The sequence below is a fragment of the Oncorhynchus keta genome, chromosome 32, assembly GCF_023373465.1.
Source record: "Oncorhynchus keta strain PuntledgeMale-10-30-2019 chromosome 32, Oket_V2, whole genome shotgun sequence".
Lineage (NCBI taxonomy): Eukaryota > Metazoa > Chordata > Actinopteri > Salmoniformes > Salmonidae > Oncorhynchus > Oncorhynchus keta.
In genome coordinates, this window is record NC_068452.1 from 9,881,757 (window position 1) to 9,896,365 (window position 14,609).

At 43.4% G+C, this 14,609-nt stretch overlaps 1 protein-coding gene across 2 annotated transcripts in view; it reads left to right on the plus strand.

Moving 5' to 3' along the window:
* Window positions 1-14,609, plus strand: part of LOC118365031 (striatin-like) — a 93,780-nt gene that overhangs the window by 4,897 nt on the left and 74,274 nt on the right. The gene's annotated exons all lie outside the window — the stretch shown is intronic.

Genomic DNA, 14,609 nt, shown 5'->3' on the forward strand with positions numbered 1-14,609 from the left:
GACCAAAAGTATATGTAAACACCTGCTTGTAGAACATCTCATTCCAAAATTATGGGCATTACTATGGAGTTAATCCCCCCCGCTCCTATAACAGCCGCTCTTCTGGGAAGGCTTTCCACTAGATGTTGGAACATTGCTGCGAGGACTTGCTTCCATTCAGCCACAAGAGCATTAGTGAGGTCGGGCACTGGTGTTAGGAGATTAGGCCTGACTCACAGTAGGTGTTCCAATTCATCCTGAAGGTGTTCGATGGGGTTGAGGTCAGGGCTCTGTGCAGGCTAGTCAAATTATTCCACACCAATCTAGACAACCCAATTCTGTATGGACATCACGTTGTGCATGGCGGCATTGTCATGTTGAAACAGGAAAAGCTGTTCCTCAAACTGTTGCCACAAAGTTGGTAGCACAGAACAGACTAGAACGTCATTGTATGCTGTATCATTAAGAGTTCCCTTCACTAAAACTAAGACGCCTAGCCCGAACCATGAAAAACAGCCCCAGACCATTATTCCTCCTCCACCAAACTTTACAGGTGGCACTATTCATTGGGGCAGGTAGTACTCTCCTGGCGTCCGCCAAAACCAGACTCGTCGTCAGTGTGCCAGATGGTGAAGCGTGATTCATCACTCCAGAGAACACGTTTCCACTGCTCCAGAGTCCAATGGTGGCGAGCTTGACACCACTCCAGCCAACACTTGACATTGTGCATGGTGATCTTAGGCTTGTGTGCGGCTGCTCGGTCATGGAAACAAAAAGTTATTATGCTGACGTTGCTTCCAGAGCCAGTTTGGAACTCCGTAGTGAGTGTTGTAACCTAAAACAGACCATTTTTACGCGCTTCAGCAATCGGTGGTCCCGTTCTGTGAGCTTGTGTGGCCTACCACTTCGGCTGAGCCGATGTTGCTCCTAGATGTTTCCACTTCACAATAACAGCATTTACAGTTGACCGGGGCAGCTCTAGCAGGGCAGAAATTTGACAAAATTACTTATTGGAAAGGTGCCATCCTATGACGGTGCCATTTTGAAAATCACTGAGCTCTTCAGTAAGGCCATTCTACTGCTAATGTTTGTCTGTGGAGATTGCATGGCGGTGTGCTTGATTTTATATACCTGTCAGCAACGGGTGTTGCTGAAATAGCCAAAGCCACTAATTTGAAGGGGTGTCCACATACTTTTTTCTTGCCACTATATATATGTGTGTAAATATATATATATCACACATACACAAAAGTATGTGAACCCTTTGGAATTATATAGATTTCTGCATAAATTGGTCATCAAATTTGATCTGATCTTCATCTAAGTCACAACAAAAGAAAAACAGTGTACTAATAACTCACAAATTATTGTATTTTTATTTTCTATATTGAATACATCATTTAAACATTCACAATGTAGGTTGGAAAAAGTGTGTGAACCCCTAGGCTAATGACTTCGCCAAAAGCTAATTGGAGTCAGCTAACCTGGAGTCCAATCAATGAGACGAGAATGGAGATGTTGGTTAGAGCTGCCTTGCCCTATAAAAAAACACTCACAAAATTAGAGTTTGCTATTCACAAGAAGCATTGCCTGATGTGAACCATGCCTTGAACAAAAGAGATCTAAGAAGAAATAAGATTAATAGTTTACTTGCATAAAGCTGAAAGGGTTACGAAAGTATCTCTAAAAGCTTTGATGTTCATCAGTCCATGGTAAATCAAATCAAATGTATTTATATAGCCCTTCTTACATCAGCTGATATATCAAAGTGCTGTACAGAAACTCAGCCTAAAACCCCAAACAGCAAGCAATGCAGGTGTAGAAGCATGGTGGCTAGGAAAAACTCTCTAGAAAGGTCAAAACCTAGAGAGGAACCAGGCTATGAGGGGTGGCCAGTCCTCTTCTGGCTGTGCCGGGTGGAGATTATAACAGAGCGTGACCAAGATGTTCAAATGTTCATAAATGACCAGCATGGTCAAATAATAATAATCACATTAGTTGTCGGGTGCAACAAGTCGGCACCTCAGGAGTAAATGTCAGTTGGCTTTTTATAACCATTGAGAGCATCTCTACCGCTCCTGCTGTCTCTATAGAGAGTTGAAAACAGCAGGTCTGGGACAGGTAGCACGTCCGGTGAACAGGTCAGGGTTCCATAGCCGCAGGCAGAACAGTTGAAACTGGAGCAGCAGCACGGCCAGGTGGACTGGGGACAGCAAGGAGTCCTCATGCCAGATAGTCTTGAGGCATGGTCCTAGGGCTCAGGTCCTCCGAAAGAGAGAATTAGAGAGAGCATACTTAAATTCACACAGGACACCGGATAAGACAGGAGAAATACTCCAGATATAACAGACTGACCCTAGCCCCTCGACACAAAAATACTGCAGCATAAATACTGGAGGCTGAGACGGGAGGGGTCAGGAGACACTGTGGCCACATCCGATGATGCCCCCGGACAGGGCCAAACGGGCAGGATAGGGATATCTTCAACCATCAACTTACCATCTTGAGAAAAGGCAGAGTATAGCCCACGAAAGAAGCCACTGCGGTCCAAAAAAACCATTCCTTGCACGTCTGAAGTTTTGCCAATGTGCACCTGGATGTTTTGCAGGAGAATGTAAGGCTATATGTCCGCCAATTGACGCTCAACAGAAGTTGGGTGACGCAACAGGACAACAACTCAAAACACAGAAGTAAATCAACAACAGAATGGCTTCAACAGAAGAAAATATGCCTTCTGGAGTTACCAAGTCAGAGTCCTGACCTCAACCCGATTTGAGATGTTGTGGCATGACCTCGAGAGCAGTTCACACCAGACATCCCAAGAATATTGCTGAACTGAAACAGTTCCGCAACTACAGAAAACATTTTGAGTTTATTGCTGCAAAGGAGCATCAACCAGTTATTACATCCAAGGGTTCACATACTTTTCCCATCCTGCACTGTGAATGTTTACACAGTGTGTGTTCAATAAAGACATGAAAATGTATAATTGTTTGTGTGTTATTAGTTTAAGCAGACTGTTTGTCTATTGTTGTAAGATAATTTTAGGACCAATTTATGCAGAAATCCTAGTATTTCCTAATGGTTCTGATATTTTTTCTTGCCACTGTGTATGTGTTTATCTCTGTCCTGGGTCCTATTCGAAATGGTTGCCTTTGTGACCTTTGCTGTCGGAGTTGGACAATAATATCCGACTATCACCGACAGGCACTGACTGGCCTAGCGTTTTGACCCCGAAGTACTGCTGTTGCACAACACTGGGAATCCATGACATCACATTGAGTGTGTGTGTATGAGTGGGTTAAAGAATCACAATGAGCTTCTCTCTGCCTCTGCTCCTCCTTTTCCCCTAGAGGATGTCTTCCATCATCACCACTTTTCCTTCCCTATTCCCCACACTATAAAGATGTTGCAGAGAAGGTGAAGATGGGATTTGGTGCAGAAAGAAACAACCAATGGGAGAAAGAACCGATCAATGCTCACCAGCTCCTGTTGGGAGATCACTAGGTTTTTTCTCTTTTAAATATATATTTTTCTTCTACATAACCCACACTTAATGTAAGTGCTGGGTCTCTGAGGACGACAATACATCGGCCTGTTCAGCCTATTTCTTTGACTTTGAGTGCACTAAGCAGCCCCCCAATATGAGATGCCTCAGCATTTGGTATTCAACTCTCTCGGATATAGTCCTTTTCCTCGTTCAGAGACGTTTGTTGCCGAGTGGGAGGCCCAGAGGCTGCCTGCGTTGTTGGGATCATTCGGATGTCACAGCTTGTCGTCTTCCGCATGATCTTCTACGACCCATAACAACCAGTTTGATTTTGTTTTTAAGTGACTCATGCCACAGAGCTGACACTGCGAATGTCGTGGCTCCCTGCCCCTGTGTTTTTCACAGGAGCAAGCTCCCGACTGCCCAGGCTGAATCTTAGGCAGCTACGACCCAGTGCTGGTGAGGTGTGGGAGGAGAGGGGGTGCCATGCAGTCAGGCATTTCAAACACACAAATTCTTGAAATGCTGCCTCCCCAGCATTTTTTTGTGTGTACGTACTCCACCACACTGACTAGTATACTAGTCGACATGTTACGCCTTTTCTGGGTCATCACATTTTGTAATTTCCCCACAAGTGTTTGTTCCAATGACTCCCTTCGACCGCCCTGGTACAGTATGTCCATTGAGAATGTGTGAGAAAGTCCTCTCTGAAGGAGTGTGTGTGTCTCCAATGGCACTCATTCACTATTTAGTGCACTACTTTTTACCAGATACCTATGGGTGCCGGTCAAAAGAATTGCACTTTAAAGGGAATAGGGTGCCATCTGGGATGTAGCCAGAGAGCGTTCTCTCAGGCAGTTGGGTTTACAGTAGCCCAGCACCTCCAGCCTATGAGTAATGATGTCTGGTAATTCTAACGAGAGGCCCACCTGCTAGCACTGTGAACACTATCGGTGTGTTTTACAGGTGTTTATATTGGAAGGGTCTGTCTGGCACCATCAACAACTGCAGTATTCATACTTGTTTCGCTGTGTTATTTCTTTGCATTTTATTCCATAATGCATTGACCTTCAGATGATTTAAAGATTGCACTTCATGTGTTGTTTCACAACATGAATCATTTTTTTACTTCAGAATCACTTTATTTTTGTTTTTGGACATTCAGTTTTATATACTGTACACAACACAGTGCCAAAGCCAATGCTGGACCTCCCTCAGTGCAGATCGAGCCATTTATTCAAAATGGTAAAAGGTCACAGGCCAATAGTTTTCAGAGTTGGTTCATGCCACCTTTTCTATCTCAATTATAAATCTACTTCATGATTTGCAGACCACCGTGCTTTCAGTGTGTGTGCTGTCATATCATGCCACTTAAATTATGCAAAGTTATGTAAATAGTGATGGGCTATGGTGGGAATAAGGCCTGCAGGCTACTATTAAAGTATCACTGCTTTGGCGTGTAATTCCAATGCCCCTTTATCTTTTAAGTATTATTTTTCAGACTTTCATCTCACTAACTAAATGATTTCGTCAAGAGACCGCTGTGCAATAGCCGTTGCTGTGTGTAGACATAGTATGCATAACTGACTGCATGTCAAGGCAAAACCGGGACCTTGCTGTCATAGCGCACTTCAAATTCCAGAATGCTGGTTTTACAGCTTTCCATCCATTATCCCATGTAATGAGGTAGTATATTAAAAGGCCAGACTATTATCTTTCTGCTGTCTGAGGTATGTTTATCTGCTCAGACTTTGTACATTTACCACCATGTTATGATGACATGACACTGTGTACTCGCCATACATTTAGGAGATCAATTGACACCAGGCAGCAATTTGTCCACTCTGGGGAGAAGGTGTGGAGTCCATCAGACTGGGACTAGTGCATCAATAAGCAGTCTCTTGACCTCTGGATCGGTGGCGGAGGGGGTGAATTGAGACAGAGAGTGCCCCAGAGGCTGACGGCCTACTCCAGTGGAACTCATCTAGCAGCTCCAGAAATACTTTTGGCCCCGCCACAACATGTCAGGTGTAAATATATCTCATAAACCAATTAGAATTTGGAAATATATTCTCCTGCAATTTGTGTAGTAAAAGTGTGACAGTACGAAGGAAGGGTACCTCACCTCAAAGCATGAGAGAATAGAAATAATCCAAATTAGCTAGGTTTCCATCCAATTGGTGACAGATTTTCATGTGAATATGATCTGCATCAAACAAATATGCGATGGATTTGTTACAAAAACAAATTTGATAAATAGCCCAAGCTGATAGAATAGATAAATTGCCCAAGCTGGTTTTGATGCATGCTCTCTAGACCAGTGGTTACCAAGCTGTACTTCATGTGGTCTGCACATTTAGTGTTTTTTTTTTCTTAGAAACATAATAACAGTTGGGAATATTAATGGTATTAAAAGCAATTTTACATTACTTTTCACAATGCAAATTGTTTATTAATAGGCCTTTTTAATTTGTTACATTCACTGCTATAGTTGACAAATCTTGACAGGCAAGATATTTTGTTTTAAAATGTGACTCTGCGAATGGTGGTCCTCGAGCTTTGAACAATGATTTGGTGGTCCCTGGAACGGTAAAAGGTTGGGAAGCACTGCTCTAGACAACAGTTCGCTGGTAAAGTGGACAGGGTGTGTTGTATGATGAGACATGGATAAGATATTTATTTTATTTTATAGTAGTCAGCCAAGCACCGATCATCGTGTCATCAGCCAACAAATAATACCGTGGATATCTTTGAAATTTGCATTAATCATCACCATGCACTGAACCACCATGTGAAGTTCATCACAATGATGCAAGATGGCGTAGCAGTGCAGACGTGTTTTGTCGTTGTCCATTGTAAATCCTGTGTAAAAATAAAATAATAATATATTAGTTTTCAATCTCTTTTTCCATTTTTCTAAATTAAATATACCTTCCAGCAACCCGCCTCACCCAATGTGATACGGATCTGCAATTTTTTGGACCTTATAGCTAGAATTTCCATCAGATGCTACTAGCTATTCAGTCATTGTTAGCCACTGCTAGCGGCCTTTAGTAGCCTTAAGCCATACACTCATCCTACTTGTCCAAGCCTCCCCAGATTCTCCTTCACCCAAATCCAGATAGCAGATGTTCTGAAAGAGCTGAAAAACCTGGACCCATACAAATCAGCCAGGCTAGACAATCTGGACCCTCTCTTCCTAAAATTATCTGCCGCCATTGTTGCAATCCCTATTTACTAGTCTGTTCAACCTCTTTCGTATCGTCCGAGATTCCTAAAGATTGGAAAGCTGCCCCGGTCAGCCCCCTCTTCAAAGGGGGTGACACTCGATACCCAAACTGTTATAGACCTATATCCATCCTGCCCTGCCTTTCTAAAGTCTTCGAAAGCCAAGTTAACAAACAGATCACTGACCATTTCGAATCCCACTGTACCTTCTCCGCTGTGTAATCCAGTTTCCGAGCTGGTCATTGGTGCACCTCAGCCACGCTCAAGGTACTAAACAATATCATAACTGTCATTGATACAAGCCAGTACTGTGCAGCCGTCTTCATCAACCTGGCCAAGGCTTTCAATTCTGTCAATCATCGTATTCTTCTCTGCACAGTCAACAGCCTTGGTTTCTCAAATGACTGGCTCGTCTGGTTCACCAAATACTTTGCAGACAGAGTTCAGTGTGTCAAATCGGAGGGCCTGTTGTCCGGACTTCTGGCAGGTAACTTGGTCACGGAAATCAGAAAAGCAATCAAATTAAATTGTTTACCTTTGAGCTTCGAATGTTTTCACTCACGAGACTCCCAGTTAGATAGCCAATGTTCCTTTTTCCACAAAATATTATTTTTGTAGGCGAAATAGCGCCGCTTGTTCTTCACTTTTGGCCGAGAAATCGCCTGGAAATTGCAGTCACGAAAATGCAGAAAAATATTCCAAATTAGCTCCATAATATCGACAGAAACATGGCAAACGTTGTATATAATCAATCCTCAATGTGTTTTTCAAATATCTATTCGATAATATATCAACCGGGACTGGTGACTTCTTAGTAGGATAGAGAGAAACAATGGCTGCATTTGTCCTTTACGCACCAAACACTCTTGAGAGCTTCAGCTGACCACTGACACAATGTTGATGTTCAAGCTCATTTTTCAAAATAAAAGCCTAAAACTATGTATTGTGACACTAGACACATTAGGGAAGCCATAGAAAAGGTAATCTGGTTGATAGCCCATTCACTGCTCAATAGGAAAGCAGAGCCTTCTAAATAAGAGTCCCTTCCAGTTTGGATTTTTCTCAGGCTTTTACCTGCAACATCAGTTCTGTTATACTCACAGACAATATTTTTACAGTTTTGGAAACTTTAGTGTTTTCTATCCTAAGCTGTCAATTATATGCATATTCTAGCATCTTGTCCTGACAAAATATCCCGTTTACTACGGGAACGTTATTTTTCCAAAAATGAAAATACTGCCCCCTAGTCACAAGGTTAAATGCCAGTAAAACCAAATGCATACTCTTCAACCGATCGCCGCCTGCCCGATTAGCATCACTACTCTGGACGGTTCTGACTTAGAATATGTGAACTACAAATACCTAGGTGTCTGGGTAGATTGTAAACTCTCCTTCCAGACTCATATTAAGCCTCTCCAATCCAAAATTCAATATAGCATCGGTTTCCTGTTTTGCAACAAAGCCTCCTTCACATACGCTGCCAAACATACCCTCGTAAAAATTGAGTATCCTACTGATCCTCAACTTCGGCGATGTCATTTACAAAATAGCCTCCAACACTCTACTCAGCAAATTGGATGCAGTCTATCACAGTGTCATCTGTTTTGCCACCAAAGCCCCATATACCACCCACCACTGCAACCTGTATGCTCTCGTCGGCTGGTCCTCGCTACATATTCGTCGCCAGACCCACTGGCTCCAGGTGATATGTCTTTGCTAGGTAAAGCTCTGCCTTACCGCAGCTCACTGGTCACCATAACAACACCCACCAGTAGCACGCGGCCATCCCCAAAGCCAACACCTACTTTGGCCGCCTTTCCTTCCAGTTCTCTGCTGCCAATGACTGGAACGAGTTGCAGAAATCGCTGAAGTTGGAGACTCATATCTCCCTCACTAACTTTAAGCATCAGCTAACAGAGGAGCTTGCTGATCGCTGCAGCTCTACACAGCCCATCTGTAAATAGCCCATCCAATTTCCTACCTCATCCCCATATTGTTTTTATGTACTTTTTTTTGTTGCTCTTTTGCACACCAGTATTTCTACTTGCACATCTATCACTCCAGTGTTATTTTGTAATTACTTTGCTACTCTTGGCCTATTTATTGCCTTACCTCTTTACTCTATTTGCACACAACTTTTTTCCTATTGTGTTATTGACTGTACTTTTGTTTATCCCATGTGTAATTTTTTTTCTTTCGTCACACCGCTTTGCTATATCTTGGCCAGGTCGCAGTTGTAAATGAGAACTTGTTCCAACTGGCCTACCTTGTTAAATAAAGGTGAAATAATCATATAAAATAAATAACTCATTTTGTCTGTGCATAGGAACTTTACCTCTACCAACATGTACATTTTACCTCGACTAACCTGTGCCACCTAACATTGACTCTGTACCCTACCCCCTCTGTATATAGCCTCGCTACTATTATTTATTGTTGCTCTTTAATTATTTATTTTCCTCTTTTTCAATTTTTTAAACTTAAGTTTATTTTAGTAAATACTTTCTTAACACTTATTTTTCTTAACTACAGTATTGGGTAAGGGCTTGTAAGTAATCATTTCACTGTAAGGGGGAACAATTCCTGTTGTATTCGGCGCATGTGACATACGATTTGATCTGCCTTACTCATGCTTTTCCACGTCACGACAACACGACCTATGCTCTCGTGGCGCCAAGTTCACCTCGACATGTTTATTATATCAATATTCGCTTCCAACTCCATTGTAGAATCTATTTCACTGGCCAGAAAAGTGACATGGGAGAACTTGGGAAGGTTGAAAACCAGGCGGGCAGCAGCGTTCTGGAGTAAATTTATGTGTCCGGTAATTCATCCAAATTAATATGGTTTGATGGAAACCTGGTTAATGTCTAACATTTATTGGTGGATAGGTTTCTAGAGTGCACAGGAGGCTTTCTGAGATGAGTTTCAGTTTGTCTTTAAATGTTTTTTTTTTTTTTATTATTTTTGACCAGTAAACCTTTTGTTTAAAAAAATGTAAATCCCTCTTGCTCTTCTTGGAGAGTGCTGGTGGCTATTGTTTTTAACTCTTTCTTTGAAGATATGCCCACACCAAAAAGGATCTCTTACAGAGAGCCTTGGAGTTTGTTTAGCTTTTCTTGATCCACTTACTGTTCTAATGGAGGATCTCTGACCTAATGTTCCCGCGTCACCTTTGTGTCTTCGCTATAGCGGCGGAGCTGAAGTAATGACAATGTCGGGTATAATATTCCTGCAGCAGTGTGATCACGGAAGAGCTCTGCCAGCAGTTAGTGTCACATTCCCATAGATGAGTCTCCCAACATCTCTTGGAGATGGAGAGGGTGCGGGCTTCCTCACGTGTCTGGACAGGTGAGCGAATGTCGCGGGGAATGCACAGCACTCTTCATGTGGAAATCACAACAGACTCCACGTGTCATTTCACAATTGCCATTAGCAATACCACAGAGTCTGTGGCAGTAATGCTGCTGGCTGGAGTTTAAGTTTTTGATTTATACCCCGTGATGCGTTGTTTAAATAATGTAACTTTATATTGTAGTCAATTTAGCAGAGTGACTTAAAGTAGTGAGTGTGTGCTTTTTTTTTTTTTTGTACCGGTACCCCGTGGGCATCGAACCCATAACCCTGGCGTTACAAGCGCCTTGCCATATCAACTGAGCCACACAGCATCACTTGTTGGGGGTAATCTGGGTGGATACGTGGGATAGACGCAATTACATGCTTCTTAAGTAATGATGCGTCACTCCCATGCTTCTGCATCGGCAACACAGGCCAAAGCAAAGCCCAGGTTTATACCTCTTCCCTTTGACCTCATTCAGAGGCTCCCTTGTTAGGAATGGAATGCACACCTGCTTGTTTTTCCATGTAATGCAAACTACGGAGCCAAATGCACCACACCCTGGTTCACGCCTAAGCACCATAAAGCACTCAACCATTGTTGTCAACAACAGGAGGTGCCTGGCAGACATAACGCCCTGGAGAGTGGCACTGAGGCATTCACCTCGTCCATCTTACAATGTGTTCCGGGTCAGTGCAAAATTGATTGTGCCTCCAAAATGTTCACCTTTTTTTGCTGTGAAATGACAACTCAGGGAACCATGAGTGTGTAAGAGTGACTTTGGGTGTGTGCACCATCAGATTCGAGTCCTGGCATCCCTGTGCGGTGTAAACCTGATGTAGGCCTAATGAATATATACAGATGCAGTATTTATCTTACTGTAAACACTGTACTCTTTTTTAAAAAAAATATTTATCACATAGGAATTACAGGTCACCAGTCCAACTGATTTACCGTAAAAGTATAGTAATGTTTCTGTCCCACAGTTTTTGACCACTATAATCAGTTGATACTTATAACCTGGATCATGTGATGATGACACATTAGTGATTGATGCGATTGGACTGGTGACCTGATATCAAGTTTCAGTTAGTACTAACTGATTGCTCAGTAGCAGTGTTGGACAAAATCATGCATACAGGTCCTGGGTGTTTCTGGGGGGCTTGCTGTTGCTTTAAGAAAGGGCCTTGGGAATAATGGGGGGTGTTTACAAAATACCACCACTGCAGTCCATCGCAAGGACAACTGACACGGTAGAAGAAGAGAATGTGGATGCAAGAGAGCGAGTTCTTACTAGTCAGTTCTTACTAGTCGGGCACTGTTAACTTCTTCTTTCTGGCCCTTGTGATGTTATCCATTGGTTACAACTCATGGCAGTTGTCATCTGGTCCTCAAGCATGTGGACCAGGTGATGACAGGCTGAGAGCGAGGCGTAGAGGGAGAGGAGTGTGAGATGTCGGCAGGCTCGCACCACAGAGCGAGATGGAAGAGAGGGCCCTGTGGCGTTCTCTAGAGAGAAACTACTTCCTTCCTGCTCCCTTCTTCGTGCCACTCAGGGGAAACCAAAAACCAGATGAGATTATGAATCCTGTAATTCAGATTTTGATGTAAGCAAGAGGAATAAAAACAAATACCCGTGGCTTTCTTAGTCTCCAAAAATAGCCCCCGGTTGGTCCTTCTCCTTTGGAATTGTTTTGATCGATTTTTGTTTGTCTTTTAAACTGTCTACTGGTTTTATAAAGAACATATTTACATAATTTAATAATTTCTAGAGACGGTTATGAAATGTAAAATGGATGTGTGTGTATTGAATTAACCATACACTTAACTCAAAAAGGAAACATTTGTTTAAGTAATCACACAGGCGTTTGCATGCTCTGTTCTCCATGTCGTTTGCCAGATTCAAAGGAATCTGAGCAGACAACCTGTTTGTGCCTCAGAGAGACCACATACTCTTGTGGTCCACACTCTCCACACACTGTGTGTGTGTGTGTGTGTGTGTGTGTGTGCGCTGCCATCAATTCAGACAGAGCCAGGGGACTGCTCCAGCCGTTTCGGTATTAAGGTTCAGCACTGGAGAGAGACCCTGCCGACGTCAATCTCGCCAGTATGTTTTTACTAAAGTGTTGAACACCAGTATCCAGGATACCGCTTTGGCAAAACCCGTTGGCCTGCTGTTAGCTGTCATGTTGTTTCTTGTTTCGTATTGGGAAAGTCTGTGCTCTCAATAACTTTTCTAGCAGGCTACCTATAAAGGGATTTTCACACTACTGAGCCAAACTGCACTGTGCTTACCTGGTTACGTATCCAGCATAGTTGCTGTAACCGTGCTTAAAAGGACAATGTGAAAATAAATGATCCGAGCCAGCACAGCTTGCTTCGGATCATCACGATAGTTCATAAACTAGCAACTACAGCCGGGAAGAACTATTGGATATTAGAGCGGCGGTAACTCACCAGAACTTCCAGGATTACGTCTTCCCTGGAGCAGATCCTTTGTTTGCTCTCCCCAGAGCAATTTAACTTATTCCAGAGGCTGACCCAAAACAACGCCGGCGGAGGAGATGTACTCGGGGCGGTATTCTGGTCCGACATAGGAAGCGTGCACACCACCCACTGCTCCTGAGTATTTTACTTGCTAATATCCAATCTCTGGATAATAAAAGTTGATGAGCTCAAGGTGAGAGTTGCTTTTCAGAGAGACACCAGGGATTGTAACATACTCTGCTTCATGGAAACATGGCTGTCTCGAGATAGATATACGGTTGGGTTTTCAGTATATCGTGCCGACAAGAACAAACATCTCTCCGGGAAGCAGAAGGGTGGAGGTATATGTTTTATGATTAACGACTTATGGTGTAACTGATAACATACAGGAACTGAAGTCCTTCTGTTAACCCGACCTAGAAAGTCTGCATTTGATTGTGAGATCAATCTCCCGAAGTGATCATTTTCGTCAGTAATAGCCACAGCAGTCTATAGCCCCCCCCCCTCAAGCCGATACCACGACGGCCCTCAAAGAACTTCACTGGACTTTATGCGAACTGCATAATTAATGTGAATCACATTAACAAATCAATCAAGTTTGAGGAAAAGGCTCCTGAAATTCTATCAACATATTGATTGTGGTACTCGCGCTGCTAAAACTCTTGTCCATTGTTATACTACCTTCCAGAATGCATATAAGGCCCTCCATTCGGCAAATCAGACCACGAGTCCATCTGGCTCCTCCCCTCCTAATGGGCAGAAACTCAAATGGGAAGCACCCGTGGTAAGGACTGTTCAACGCTGGTCTGACCAATCGGAATCCACGATTCAAGATTGTTTTGATCACGCAGCCTGGGATATGTTCAGAGTAGCTTCAGAAAATAAGATCGACACACATACCGGTACGATGAAAGAGTTTATCAGTAAGTGCATAGGAGATGTACCCACTGACTTCTAAAACCTACCCCAACCAGAAAGTGTTGATAGATGAGAGCATTGGTGCAAAACTGAAAGCGCAAACCACCGCATTTAACCAGGGCAAGAAGAGGAAGAGTACAAACAGTGTAGATTTTCCCTCCGCAACGCAATCAAGCAGGCTAAATGTCGGTATAGGGAGAAAAAAAATTCTCATTTTGTCTGTCATAGTTGAAGTGTACCTATGATGGAAATTACAGGCCTCATCTTTTTAAGTTGGAGAACTTGCACAATTGGTGGCTGACTAAATACTTTTTTGCCTCACTGTATATTCAATCTCTCCCTATTCCAGTCTGTTGTCCCCATATGATGGCCACCATTGTCTCTGTACCAAAAGTAATTGAACTAAATGACTATCACCACGTAGCACTCACCTCTGTCATCATAAAGTGCTTTGAGAAACTAGTCAAGGATCATATCACATCCACCTTACCTGCCACCCTAGACCTACGTCAATTTGCTTACCGCCCCAATAGATCCACAGACGACGCAATCGCCTGCACACTGCCCTTTCCCATCTGGACAAGAGGCATACCTATGTAAGAATGCTGTTCATTGCCTACAGCTTAGCATTCAACACCACAGTACTCTCCAAGCTCATCATCAAGCTCGAGACCCTGGGTCTGAAACCCGCCCTGTGCAACTAGGTCCTGGACTTCCTGATGGGTCACCTCCAGGTGGTGAAGGTAGGAAACAACATCTCCACCCTCACTGACACCCAACACTGGTGCCCCACAAGGGTGTGTTCTCAGCCCTCTTCTGTTCTCCCTGTTCACCCATGACTGCGTGGCCAAGCACACCTCCAACTCATTCATCAAGTTTGCAGACGACACAACAGTAGAGGCTTGAGTACCAACAATGACGAGACATCCTACAGGGAGGCAGTGAGGGCTCTGGGCGTGTGGCACCAGGAAAATAACCTCACTCAACATCAACAAAACTAATGAGATAATCGTGGACTTCAGGAACCACAGGGAGCACCCCCCCCCCCCTGTCCACATTGATGGGACTACAGTGGAGAAGGTGAAAAGCTTCAAGTTCCTCGGCGTACACAATCACTGAAATGGTCCACCCACACAGACAGTGTGGTGAAGGTGCAACAGCGCCTCTTCA